Source organism: Nothoprocta perdicaria, unplaced genomic scaffold, assembly GCF_003342845.1.
Source record: "Nothoprocta perdicaria isolate Ctin4 unplaced genomic scaffold, notPer1 scaffold_35, whole genome shotgun sequence".
Taxonomy (NCBI): domain Eukaryota; kingdom Metazoa; phylum Chordata; class Aves; order Tinamiformes; family Tinamidae; genus Nothoprocta; species Nothoprocta perdicaria.
This window is the reverse complement of record NW_020455588.1, coordinates 5122495-5135998: the sequence shown is the minus strand read 5'-3', so window position 1 is coordinate 5135998 and position 13504 is coordinate 5122495.

Below are 13504 nucleotides of genomic sequence, written 5' to 3'. Positions count from 1 at the left end.
AAACACAGAGAGGAGACAAGTCCATCCTAATAGGACTCTAAACAGGAGGGAATAGCATGCTGAGCGCTGTCAAAAAATATGCACAAGTGTGTACAAATGAATACTAGTACACATTCACTTCACATGCAGTGAACTTCCTTTTCTTGTAAAGAGAAGTTTAAAACACTTTTAAACAGGAGCACGTGTTATTTAGTGTATTAATTTTACCACGAGTCATTGACAATGAGTGCAGTTAAAAGCCGATACAAGTTGGCCAGAGAGATTTTGGGAGACAGTCACTGGAGAGAGTCAAAACTTTACTGAGCAGAGTCCTGAGTGGGAGGTTGAATTAGATGTCATGCAGATTGGATGTTTCTGGAACTCTACTAAGAAATGCATCATGTGAGTAATATGACTTGTCCAAAGGCATAGTGACTGAGCTTAACCATATGGCAAGGTTTAGGCTAACCCTGTGGCACTGGGTGCCACATGAAAATGCATCATGTGAATAATGATTTGTCCGAAGGCATAGGGACTGAGCTTAACCATGTGGCAAAGGGATACTGGGTGAGTATCCCTTTGGGCTCTGTGGGACTACTTACTGATATAATGTTAAGCCGAAGTCACCGGAGAACTTTGGTGTGTCAGTGAAAAGTTCCTGCTGATTTTTTCCAGCTATGCAGTACACAGGGAAAGCATGTTTTCTAAATGCTGTATTTGTAGAAGTCATGAGGCTGAGAGAAAAAAAAGATGACTAAACAGGGAAGTACCAAATACTGAGAGTAGAGTTGAGCCTACTGAACGCTGCAGTCAAGAGGTTTAGCAGGGAGCAGTACCTGCTTTCAGAATCTCAACCCTGTTTAAGCTCAGGCTTGACTTGTGAGCAGACTGGCAGCATCAGGACCTGGTTAGACTCATAGAATCCAAGGAACGCAAAGCTGTCTAATGTACTATGTAACAAAAGTGACAGCTAGGTCCATTTGCAAGTTTACCCCTAATTGAACATCTGTAGTAACATATGAGCAAAATTTGAGACCTACTCTCCTTGCTGGGTGCATTAAAGACACAGATTATTCACTTTCATCTTTTGCATATTAAGTATTAAGGGATTTCATAGATGTGTTTTAAGGCTATTATTTCTAGCTAGCTAGTACATGCTAGTCAATTAATTAAGATAAAAAGATCTAATTGGTGTTACAAGAATGTAACCTGAAATATAGTAAAGAAATTGGTTGAATGTGCCAGTGGTTACAGAGGAGGATACTTTTCCTCAGCTATTTGTTAATGTCAAGGATTTTATTCTCTTTTCTCTTTAACATGACCTTCCCCCTTGATCAGCCCCCAACAAGATGTATCCATAGAACTCCCTGGAATTACATCCCTTACAAATCATGTATTAAAATCTGAATTATTGATTTTTTTCCCCACCCCCTATATACATCTCAGGACTGTAATCCAACAGCATTATTCAATGCATTTCTCTTTCAAAATGATCCATTTTCAACTTCATAAAAATTCTATCATATTTCAAAAAAAATTAGGAACCTTGATTCTAACTGCAGAGATTGCTTGTACTGCTGTATGTAAGAGAATGACATATTAAGGTTGACAAATGTTAATAGAAAGACAGCAGTAGAACATTATTTTAGGCATTAAGTTACCTTTCAGAGAGCTTCTGTCCCTCCCTGATTAAATGCATCTTGAGTTTACAAGAATAAAGGACAAAGACAGAAACGGGCAGAAGATTCCACTCTGACCTCCCATACCTTCAATCTATCCGTGGACACTCATCAGCATTTCATGTGGAGCCTCACAAGTCATATGGAGTTCACAAAATCAAATTACCTCTCAAATTACCCTTTTGCCCATTCTAGTGCTTTCCTTTCCCTTCAGAAAGCCATTCTCTGAAACCGTACTGTTTGCCTGATCGGGTTTCCTATCGTCACACCTGTCTGCAAAGAGAAATGCATTATAGATGTATCCCTTCATCCATTTATACAAATTAGCATAACTAATGCTTCAAGTATATTCTGAATGACAGGTCTTTCACCATGGCCAGATCACAGGATGTTTGTTCACCAGTGAGGGATTGTTTCACCGTCCAGCTGGTCAGTCAGGACGGTGTAATTTGGTTTTCTTTAATAAGCTGGAATCATCTTCCCATTCCTGTAGAGAATCTTAATCTAGAGCAACAGTCCAGCTGTCACTTAGTGCAATTCCCTTTTCTCTCATTTGGCTAGAGTGTCACTCTGTTACTCTTTATTGAAAAACAAGGTTGTTCTCTAGAATAACTATACATGAAACAGTTTATCTGGGGCTGCTGCTATTAAAAAATCAATATTCAATGTTGACAATGGTAATTATGTGAACAATTTTGTATATGTTTTTGGGACTAGCAGAAAGCCAACAACTGATTGTATGTAAGAATCATTGTTCTGAAGTACCATGCAGTTTTTTCTATATTGCTTGTAATTTCAATTAAGTTCCCTATTTCATTATATTTCTTCCCTGAAACATATTCTATGTGAGTACCATATACACCAGTACATCTCCATTTTTTTTTGTCTCATGTCTTTAAAGTTGACTTATGATAAGTTTCACTGATCAGCATACATCACACATCAGAAAACAAGGTGGGTGTGTAGGTCATTTCAAATGGCAAAATAGTATTTTAGAAATTAAACAGGGAGGAGGGTTCTCTACTCCCGTGTTTGCTTTTCCACCTGGCATACTTCTGCACAACCAGCAACTCTAGGCAAGTGCTTGCCATTTACTCAGCTCATCTGTGAGTTCTCTCTAATTGTGTGTATGAGGAGTGAGGTTACCAGAGGAGTCTAATTTTGCAAAACCGTGAGTACCCAGATCTTTTTTGGGAAAAATCTGAGACCTGGTCAGCAATTCACTGAACACTAAAATAGCAGCCAGTTGACAGTCTTATCATTCCTAATATTAAGCTTCCAAATGCTATGTTTTTCAGTTTGTCTACTTCTCACTAAAACCACACATAAAATGAAAGAATATCACCAAAATGGTGGGAAAGGATGGTAGGAAAAAATCCTTCTATTTCTCCTGCAAAAAAATCCTCCAACAGGTAGCATGATAAAAACATTGGTCTGACATTGTAGTTGTGGAAAGGAAATGAAAACTAGTCTAAAGGAGATATGGTAATTTAAAACGTAAGGAAGGGAAGTTAGAGACAAAGGAAGCAAGAGATGAGACATGTTCAGGTAATATGGTTCACTGAGCCTTCAGCCTACAAGGAAGAAGTCACAGATAACTGCTAGCCACTCTCTTCCTCTATCATTAATCCTACCTATTTGCTCTAAGTCACTCTCCGTCCTTCAAGATTTTCTCCTTCCCTTTTTTTCTGCTTTCCCATATGATCACTTTGGCCATAAAATAGACTAGGTCAAGTGTTCTGTGTTTCCTCTATGAGGATGTAATAATGATTGCTGCCTCTGCCTATGTGTGCACCATGGATTTTTCTGAATGTAATTCAGGGGCTGGAATTGTGTATCGGCTTTCCTTCACCATACTCAAAGCAAAGGCACCGATACAGCATCTAGTCTGAAATTTTGCCTTTGCTCGTGTTGCCTGCAGATGCGTTGTAGAATCAAGGGCTGCACTGTTTGTTCCTTCACCTAACTGTAGACACCACTCTAAAATATCTCTTACAGTTGAGTCTGTCTTGATTCTACTTTTAAGATTCTTTTCTTTTAGAATATCTTCATCTCAGAAGTTCAACAACAACAAAAAAAAAAAAGAAAGCATTTAAGTTTCTTTTTTTCTTTCCAGTGATAATAGTCGAACTAATCTGACTCATCCATGTCTTCCTTATTTCTACATTTAAAATAAAATTGATTGGATTGATTAGCAAGGTCTGACTCTCTGTGGAAAAAGATAAAAATCTGCCCCTGTTTCAAACTCTCTTAAAAAAACGCTAGACTTCAGGTTTAGACAAAGCTAGACAAAAATCAAAACAAAAACAAATAACTCTCCTCCCAAGTTGATTTTTCATGATGCATTGGACGCTTAGATGTTTCCCTGGCGTCAGAGAAGCTGAAGTGAGAATTCTCATGTTTGTGTACGTGCAAGGCCTGAGGCTGGGAAGCTATGAAAAATGGCTCTTCCTCAGCTGGATGAAGAGAAGAAGCCAGCTCTGGCCTACATTATTTACATTAAGTATAAGCCTATCCATCATTCCACTTCTGACTTGTATTACAGCAGGATTTATATTCTGGTGTGTAAAACATGACAGTCTATTATTGTGATTTGCTTAAGAAAATGCATAGGAAGTATGCAAGATATGCTCTGGGTGCTGGGTCACAAACTTCACAAGTAATGGGCTGTGATGATAGTGATAGGTTTGCTAAAAGGTTTTATTGAGAGAAAACTGTCCTGGAGAGCAAGGAGACTGTTCAAAGGTTCCTATGTTCTCTGGGTCTCCCATATCCTCTGGATTGTTTATAAAGATGACAGTGGAGTTAGAGTGATACTATAGGTACATAGCTTTGACATAGTGACAGCTCCACAACATAAGGTACGGCCTTTGACATAACGTACAGCTCCACGACAGGTTGCAGTAAAAAATCTGAAAGTACAAAGGTAGACGTATTCCTTGTTTACTACTGAGAGTATTTTGAACACTGTGACTTGGGTTTTAGCTAAGGTGGAATATGTGGTAAAGAATTCCAGAGTTCGGACTTTTTTTTTTTTCTCTCCCCAGGACCTGGGGTTTAACCCAGATCTGATGAGTGGTTTGAGGTAGCTCACTGGCTCAAATATGGCACTACAGACAGGGATTTTCTTTTCTTTCTTTCTTGATTGAATCTACCAGGAGCAGTGGAACAGGGAGTCAGTGGGCATGTTAGAGGTCAGCATTACACAGAAAACCTATTTGAGAGATTAGTTCACAGGGTAAGGCATGTAGAAAAGTATAGATATAGCCTGTATGTTAACAGACTGAAAAGCAGAGAATGGAAATATTATGCAATAAACAACAGAAGGAGCCTCTTGTCTGAGAATGCATTGTAAAAGCTCGTGCTATGTTTTGAAGTATGTAAGGGTGAAAAGGAGAAGTGTAAAATGTCAGGGAGGCAAGAGTGCTATACGACATGTTTCCAGTGCAATCAGACCTGGTGTCTTATATGGGTTTGCTTCCATAATTCAGTAACATGGCCTCCCAGTTGGACTAGAAATCACAGATTTAGAAAGCAGGTCCTCCACCTGACTGACTCAATAGCTTTTGGACTGTGCAGAAACAATTTAGCAAAGATTTTCAATCTGCTCTGTAATAAGCATATTTTTTGTGCCAATAATTGCTTTCAAGTGTTACAAAAAATATGAGAAATTATGCCAATAAATTAAGAGTGGAAAAAGTAGAGCTGACAAAAATATATCCACCAGAACTTCAAATTCTTAATCTGCCAAAAGGAAACAGTAGTGCTTACAATTCAATATAGTATACTGTATACAAGCAAAGCTTGCTGTTTGATAATATTTGGAATACTTCCTCTGAATTTTCAAATGAGAACTCTCATTTTAGGGAAAACTTTTCTGCTTCTACACAGCTATAAATCTAAGGGTTAGATGAAGAAACACATAGAAAGTTTTCAGTTGCTATAGATCTGCTGAGCTATACAGAAATCAATGGGACTTAAACACATGCTTAAAATTAAGTATGAGTTTATCTCTTTGCAGAATCATGGCCTTAGGGTGAAATTAACCCCAATAAACTTCCTAGCTTCTGTTCCATGTAAATCCAATTATGAAGCTCTAAATCAGCTTTATAAATACATGTGTATAGGACTCCTGCTGGCACAAAAGACAAGGATGATGTTAGCCTGTGCTAATTATGCAAATCTGGCATCTATGCCAGCTATGGGTGGCACCTTCAGGGTTATGAACGTATCTACCCCTGTAATGCCATATCTTCTCTGGTGAGTGGAATGACTAGTTACACCAAGGACCACATGTGGCTGATATAGGCCCTTGATTTCACTGGGTAGCGTCTTTTGATTCAAATTCCTAAACAATAGCTGATTGAGTGAGAATCTTTGTAGTGTCATTAAAAACCCAGCAACTATGGAGGTGCATGAAAAAATACTTAAAAGTGTCAGCAAAGTGAGGATGTGATATATACTTGCATATGTTCTAGAACTCTTGTGTTTATAAAATTATTTATAATTAATAACATATAAAAATGACATATGTGATCATTTGAAGACCTGCCTTCCAGAATACAAGTTATGTGGTACAGCTTGCTCTTTGAGCCCCAGAAGCATAGTGCAGAATGAGCTGTTGCTTTACCATCCTTTTTCTGTTTAAATGTAATTTATTAACATCTGTTAAACACAGCAGTTCCCACAAATTTCTTTGCTAGTACTGACCTATAGAAATTTCAATTCAAAGCCCTTCTGTCACCAGCAGCATGTTTAGAGAGTTAAGGTCGTAGAGATGAATAAATGATAATGCAGCATAGCCTCAAAAACAGCAAGCAAATGAGCTGAGAGAATGCAGAACCCATATTTTCAGAAAAGTTAATCAATTGTATGATGTTTGACTGGTCACAGGAAAACTTTTTTTTGCAGGAAAATTCCTCTGTTTTTGTCATCGCTTGGTATTGGATGTTTTTAGTATAGTCCTGCAGCTGGTATTGATGTTTGCTCTCTGCTGTTCTTATATCATAGATGGCACTGCACTAGGTCATTCCTTTCCCTTTCGTGAGTCCTCAGGAATTTTCCAAATATCATCTTATTTTCCTCTTCTGCAGGCAGAAAGTATCATGCTCCTTTTATGCCGATGAAGTGCTTCAGAGTTAAATAAATAAATAAGAAATACAGCACACCTACTTGAGATGAGAATGGTTTGGGAAGTGGCTTGTGCTCTTCCTCAGAGGACATCTAGCTCGGCACGCAGATAGGAACAGCTGGCACTTGCATGCTGTGTATGCTTCTCTTGGGATACATCCCCCTGAGAGTACGGTTTATTCTGAACCCACATGAGTCCTCATAAATGTACATGCTGTCCTTTAATTCAGGTGCATCTTGTAACACTCATTTGCATTTCTCCCAATATGAAACCTGTCTGAATACTTCTCTAAATGATTCATTAGAATTAACTTGTCAATAAATCTGCGGAATCAGTCTCATTTTCTTAAGACTCTTAAAATGTTGAAGGATATCTGTATTGCAATGGAATTAAAAGTATGGAAGGCAAATTTGCCTATTTTCTATTTTCTAAAACTTAAAATGTTTTTGGCTAAATTCTCTTCAGGCAGCATGTGCTTAAATACTTGCACACTTTTTTAATTTTTTTTTAAGGAAAAAATACATACAATCCAAATCAAATTGTATATTAGCTTTTGCAATTAACTTTCTTCTTGGTACTGTAGGTGACCAAAGAAAAAATTCACCAAGAAAGATGATAATTTCCTGCCACCTTTACTTAGAAGTGTGAAGAGGTTCATCTGATCCAGTCTTCACTATCTGTTAGTTTATGTGGTAGTTGCGCAAATTTCTGTTCTCCTCCTTAAATCATCAGCTGCATGGAAAAATGGGAACCGTCTAGGACTGAAGAATCAATGTTGACTATTGACAAGCTGTGTGGTATAAGCCTGCACAAATAACAGCTGCTAATAACTGTGGAAGTTATTGTAATAGATAGAGTGAATTTACAAGCGTATCAGGCTAGTAGGTTTCTATTCCTAACTCTAGTCAATTGTGGTATTTTTTTTTCTGTTTTTACTAAAAAATAAGAGAAAAAAATGCTGTATTTTTTCAAATCTTCCTCATGGCCCAGAAGCATGCTCATTTTCTGTTTGCAGTGGAATCATCTCTTGCTCCTGATGTCATGTCTCATCGAGTAATCTGTTTCTATGTATGTTGCTACCTCTGCCACATCTCTGATGCTCTTGGTTTCTGGGAAGAAGGCACTTGCCACCAGAAGGCACGTGAAGCATTAAGAAATTTGGTAGGATGCACTGCTGTCAAAACTTGAGAATTCTTGAGAATTGCTCAGTGAATGATTATATTTAACATTCTTACTCATCCACTGACCATGAATGCCAGTCCATTTCTAGCAATCCCTGAAAACCTACATGCTGTATTAACAGTACAACTATTATTTTTCTCCCTAAAACACTGTAACTGTGCTTCTAATGTTGAATTGAAAATAGGCATATCAATGAGTCAGCTAACAAGAGAGCTAAATTAGGACTTTGTTGTAACAATGTGAGAGTGCATTGACATCCAGGAACCCTTTGCAGGCCTATATCCTGGCTCCTGCTATGTAACCCGAATGACTGGGAACAAATGCGTGTAAAGTTGCATTTATTTCTTTTAGCCCCTTCAATGGTTTTTCACAATGCTCAGATTCTTTAATTAGCTTATATCAACTGGCTTTCATGTAGGAAAATCTTTCTGTTTTTAGTATTTAGAAGTATTTTAAATGTATTCCAGTTTGTCAGAATATGCTTGTCTTGTTGACAGGCACTGATGCCAGTTTGGTTTCCAGTTCCTTGTGTCAAATGCCAGTCCTGCAAATGGGACTATCACTCACATAAAAATGTAGTCAGAAGTGTAGTTTTCTTTAATCTTCACCTTTATATCACTCAAATAAAATGCTTGGAAAGATGACACTTTTCTGCAACTTGGGCAAGATAATTTTGCTTAAAACTTTCTATTTCTCCTTCCTTCATATCGCATTTAAACTAATGATAAACAGCCAAAGCTCTGCACAAGGGAGGAATTAATCCTTTGAGATATCTGTTAGTACCCCATATGTGCAAGATCAAAAGGGAGGTTACATTTAAAAGAAGAAAGGTTTAAATGGAATAAAGATTTGGAGAAACTAAGGCATGAAAAAGATAATTCAAAAGGAAAGTAACACAGGCTAATAACACGCACAGTAGGGTGTGAGTTTAGACCTGTAGAACTGGCATGTTTGTGAACATGTTCTGGTCTGGAAGAGCATTTTGGGTAAAGACATAACAGCTTTAAAAATCCTGTTTTGTTTCAGGATTCCAACCTCAGTAATGCTGTAAGACTCTGAAGATCAAAAGAAGCAGTGCTGCAGGAATCAGATACTCAGATGGCATAAATCAGGATTGATCTGTTTAAAACAATGAGACTACTGAGCTATGTTAGCTGTGAATGTGGCCTCCTATTTTTCAGACCATAGAGGAATTTAATGTTATATTCTAAACCATGGCCAGTGTGTTTATTGAAGCTATCTTTGTCATTGGAGCCAGGGTTTTCCTGCCAGGCAGCTGCTTTCTGGCCAGAAAGTCCTCCAAACTTTGAAGAAGGCAGAGCACTCTAGGTCTTCCCCATCAGTGGCTTGGAGTTGCTCAGTTATGTGGAAGCAGTAGCCACTTGTTAGTGTGGTTTTGCCCTATTCCCTGCCTGAAGAGCACCTGGGATAAGAAGTTGGGGAAAGAGCATTGCCATTTTAATAGAAATTCATGCAGGTCATCATGAGCTCCCCAGACCTCTGAAGGTAAAGGGCTGTATGCCTCATGATTTGCTCTTTTGATATCAAGGTGATATCTTTATTAATGCAGTTGCTGTTTTCCCTTAGTCTTTACACATGACTGCACATACATGCATTAGATAATGGAAGATGTGTCAAGATTTTTTTGTTTTTGTTGTTGCTGAAAAGAAGGCAAATGGGAGTGAGCTTGTGCCCAGAGGGTCTTTGGACAAATCTAGTGGGAGTGAGCTAATAAACTGTTTGGGATATCAGTGTATGGCCCTCTGGCTGTCAGATGATTGTGCTTTACCAAAGAGGATAAATAAGAATAAAGTTAGGCTGTCAGTGGTCTTGAGTCACCTAATCCATTTTATTTTCCTGAGGCAAGATTGCTAGCTATATATTATAAAGATGTTTTCTTTTACTTTTTTGTTAAAGTTATCCAATGTTGTAGACTCAGCTGTCTGCTTAGACAGTCAAAGGCAGTGCTTCACTGTTCTTACTGACAGAAAAGTTTCAGTAATGGCGAGCCTGAATTTTCTGTGTGAAAATACTTCTGTGAACAGAGAAAACAAGCTTGCTCCTTTCTTTTATGTGTCAGTTTTCCACTCTTGGAATTCTCTTTTTGAGAATAAACAAATCCTCAGTCTCAATTTTTCGTGACAAGACAAAAAAAATTCTGACTATACATTTTGGTGTCCACTAGAACTGTGTCTGCCTTCATTAGGCACTCATCTTTCTTAAAATGTAGCTCTTGAGACAGCGCCCAGGATGATGTGTGAGGTTTTACCAGCACCAAATAGAGTGAGAAATTGCATTGTATGCTTTGAAAGCTGTATTCTTTGTATACTTGCCTTCTTACACAGAAATGACTGTGTCGATATGATGTCCTTATCATTCACTGCAGACCTAAATTCCTTTATATAATAAAGCTAATTAAAAGTTTTTCTCTGTCATTGCATTTATCCTCATTTAAGTATTTTTTTTCATATATCAGTTGTTCTGTTTAACTAGACAGTTTTGAATTCTGATCATGTCCTATAACTTGCTTGCCATCCCTTTCAGGATCTTTAATCTGCAAATTTGCTAATAAGAGCAGAGAGAACCTTTTGGTACTGAAGGAGGAGGGTTTGAAGTTGGAGGGAAAATTCTTCTGAATTTGATTTGAACTCTTAAAGGAACTGAGACTGTGAGGAAGGTGCAGTGCAGCTTAGGTGGGAGTGAAGAGTCCTCAGTCTGTAGGAAAGAAAGGAGAAGGAACAAAACATATTAATAATGGACTTCAATAGTACAAACACAAGTAAGCTCAGAAAATCAGTAGATCAAACTATACAGGAAGAAAGATTTCCTCTGAGGAAAAAGGAGGTAAGGAAAACATTTTATTCTTATGAAGAAGTAATGCAAGTGACAGCAAGTTAAATTATAAATAATTATAAATGGTGAAGAAAGGGAAAATAGTATGGAAAGAAGCAGCTTGCCTAAATTTGGTTACATAGTGAAAAACAAACAAAAAAGGATCAGATAATGATAACATAAAAGAATATAATAAACATAAAAGAATAGCACAAATGTAGAAGGAAAATCAGAAAGACTGGAGCACAAGATAAAAGTGCTTTCCAGGACACTGTCGAATGGACTGTCTAGCAAAACTTCATTAAACGCAGTGATTTAATACCTGGCATTAACTCCATGCTCTGGATGTAGCTGCTGCCTCTTCACAGAGCCTGGAATGGGTGTCCATCACACCAGCTCCTGTAATCTCTTTCACTGTTTCCTGGACACTTCCAGCAAGGCTGATTTCCTTTGACCAAATGTTGATTCTGTGACTAAGATTTCATTTATCAATTTGGTATCTATATGTATAGAGCTCCAGCTGTATACATTAGTGTCTGTTTTTGTCAGCTGCATTTTTATCTTTTCATGTAAAATTCAGACAATTGCATGTGTGCTTCAGGTGTACCTCTTGAAAAACTGACTCTCGAGGTATAGTTGTGACAAACTACTTTAAAAAAATAAGCCTTGAGATGGAAATGTAATTGAACTCTTTCTTTCAAGTAAGGTGAATGGTAAGGTGAAAAGGTAATCATTAGGCAATGGAAATCTCAGAACTCCAGCATTTTTTTTCCTGAACTCTTACCTTTTATATGACTTGGAGTTGGCCAACTCTGCAAATGTCTATAATTTTGATTTTGTGATTTATACAGTTATTGTGTTAATATGGACCATAGGTATCAGGATAATGTAAACTGAGAACCATAAAGAATTTCTTGAAAAGAATTTACTCCTCTTGAAAAGCTTTTTATTTTCACAGGATTGCAAATTACTAAATTTTGCAATCACAAGTGCTTATAGGAATAGCATATAACATAATGTTTCCTAGAAATACTCATCTTCCTCTTTATTTATTATATAAAACAAAGCTAAGCCCAACAACTGCCTTTTCTTAGTTAAGCTTGAATCTTCATATGAAATAGCGTGTATTTGCTTTACAACAGCTGTATCTTTCTTTACTCCATTGTTTAAAAAAAAAAGAAAGAAAGAAAAAAGAGAAAAAAAAGAAAAAAGATCAGATGCTATTAGTGCTGTTAAGATGTTCTGGGAAGCAGATACCAGTTTACAAATGTGACATTTCTCATATTGCTAAAATAATGGAAAAGCAAGTCATGAAGCTTTTACTTTATGAGCACTTGTGGCAGCCCACAAAAAATAATTCCTATTAATAAGTTATATTATGTTTCTCAACATGTGTCCTAGCCTGCAACTATTATGTGAATAAACACAGCTAATCAGTTAATGTGCTTTAGAGTGAGACAAGCAGTGAATACCAATGCAGAGATAACAAAAAAGGAGTCTTTTTTTATTATTATTATTTTCCATTTTCTTTCTGGCAGGGCAAGCCTGGATATCCATCTGTAGACTATTCTCTTAATGAATCCTGATTGAAAAATTTTCTGAAAAGGCACTTTTCACATTAAGAAAAAAAAAGAAAAAAAAAAGATATCTCATAGTTCTAAGAGAAGAAAGACTCTTCCCACTCTCCGCTCCCCCTCCTCCATTTTTCCAAGGAATTTGATGCCCGTTTCATTTAACTGACAATTTTAATGTCTTTTTTCAAACCGAAATATTTTATTGAAACTTGAGAGTGTTTAATAAATAATGATTAGACTTTTACTTTTTCAGCAGAAACAGACTCATTTTGGGTCCGTAACATAATGTAGACAAGCTTCAAGTTGGAGTTAGTGTTTGCTCTGCACTGAAATATTTCATGCACTTCTTTCTTTATACTGTCATGAAAATCTCTCCTCCCCCTTCCTTAATTCCTGTTCACTTGCTGCTTCTTTCCAGCTTAAATATATAATTTCCACCTTCCCAAAACATGCTTCATGCTTACCTTCTCTTGAGAAGTGTTTTATTGTTTTATCTCCAAGATGAGATTTGACTGGGCTGAATGAAGAAACAGACCAAAAATAAGAAGAGAAGCTGTGTCTTGAAAAAAGTTCACTTTGTTTCTCTTTATTTTAATTAAATCTCTAACTTCATCTTTGTCTCCTTTCCTTGACCACTGCACATTTAATTTAGTAGATAAAGCATGCATAAAGATCAGCAGAAGATTCTGGCACACACTGCAGTGATTTCTCTTTTGTAGAGTGAAGAGAGATACCCTGCGGTGTGCAAAATTTCTGACCTATTTGAATGGATAGGTGTAGTCTTAATTTCTAGATGTTGAATAGGTGAAACCCACATGCTTTTAAGAATGTCAAAGATAAAAATATTTCTTTAATAATTACATGTGAGTTACTGAAAGGCTGAGTATCAAATTCTAATCTGTTTATTTCAAATACATTTCAGTATTAGATGTAGTCTTGCAGAGCCCCTTAAAAGAGGCAAAATGAGAAATGGCAAGAGCAATTAGGTCACATCTCCTGTCCCTCGGGGGGTGAGGAAAGCATTGTACCCTGCGGTGTGTAATAATCATTTGATCTAATTGCACAACTCTGAAGAAGGACCAATCAATTCCATCTCTCAATTAGCTCAATGCTCCTTGAGTCATTTT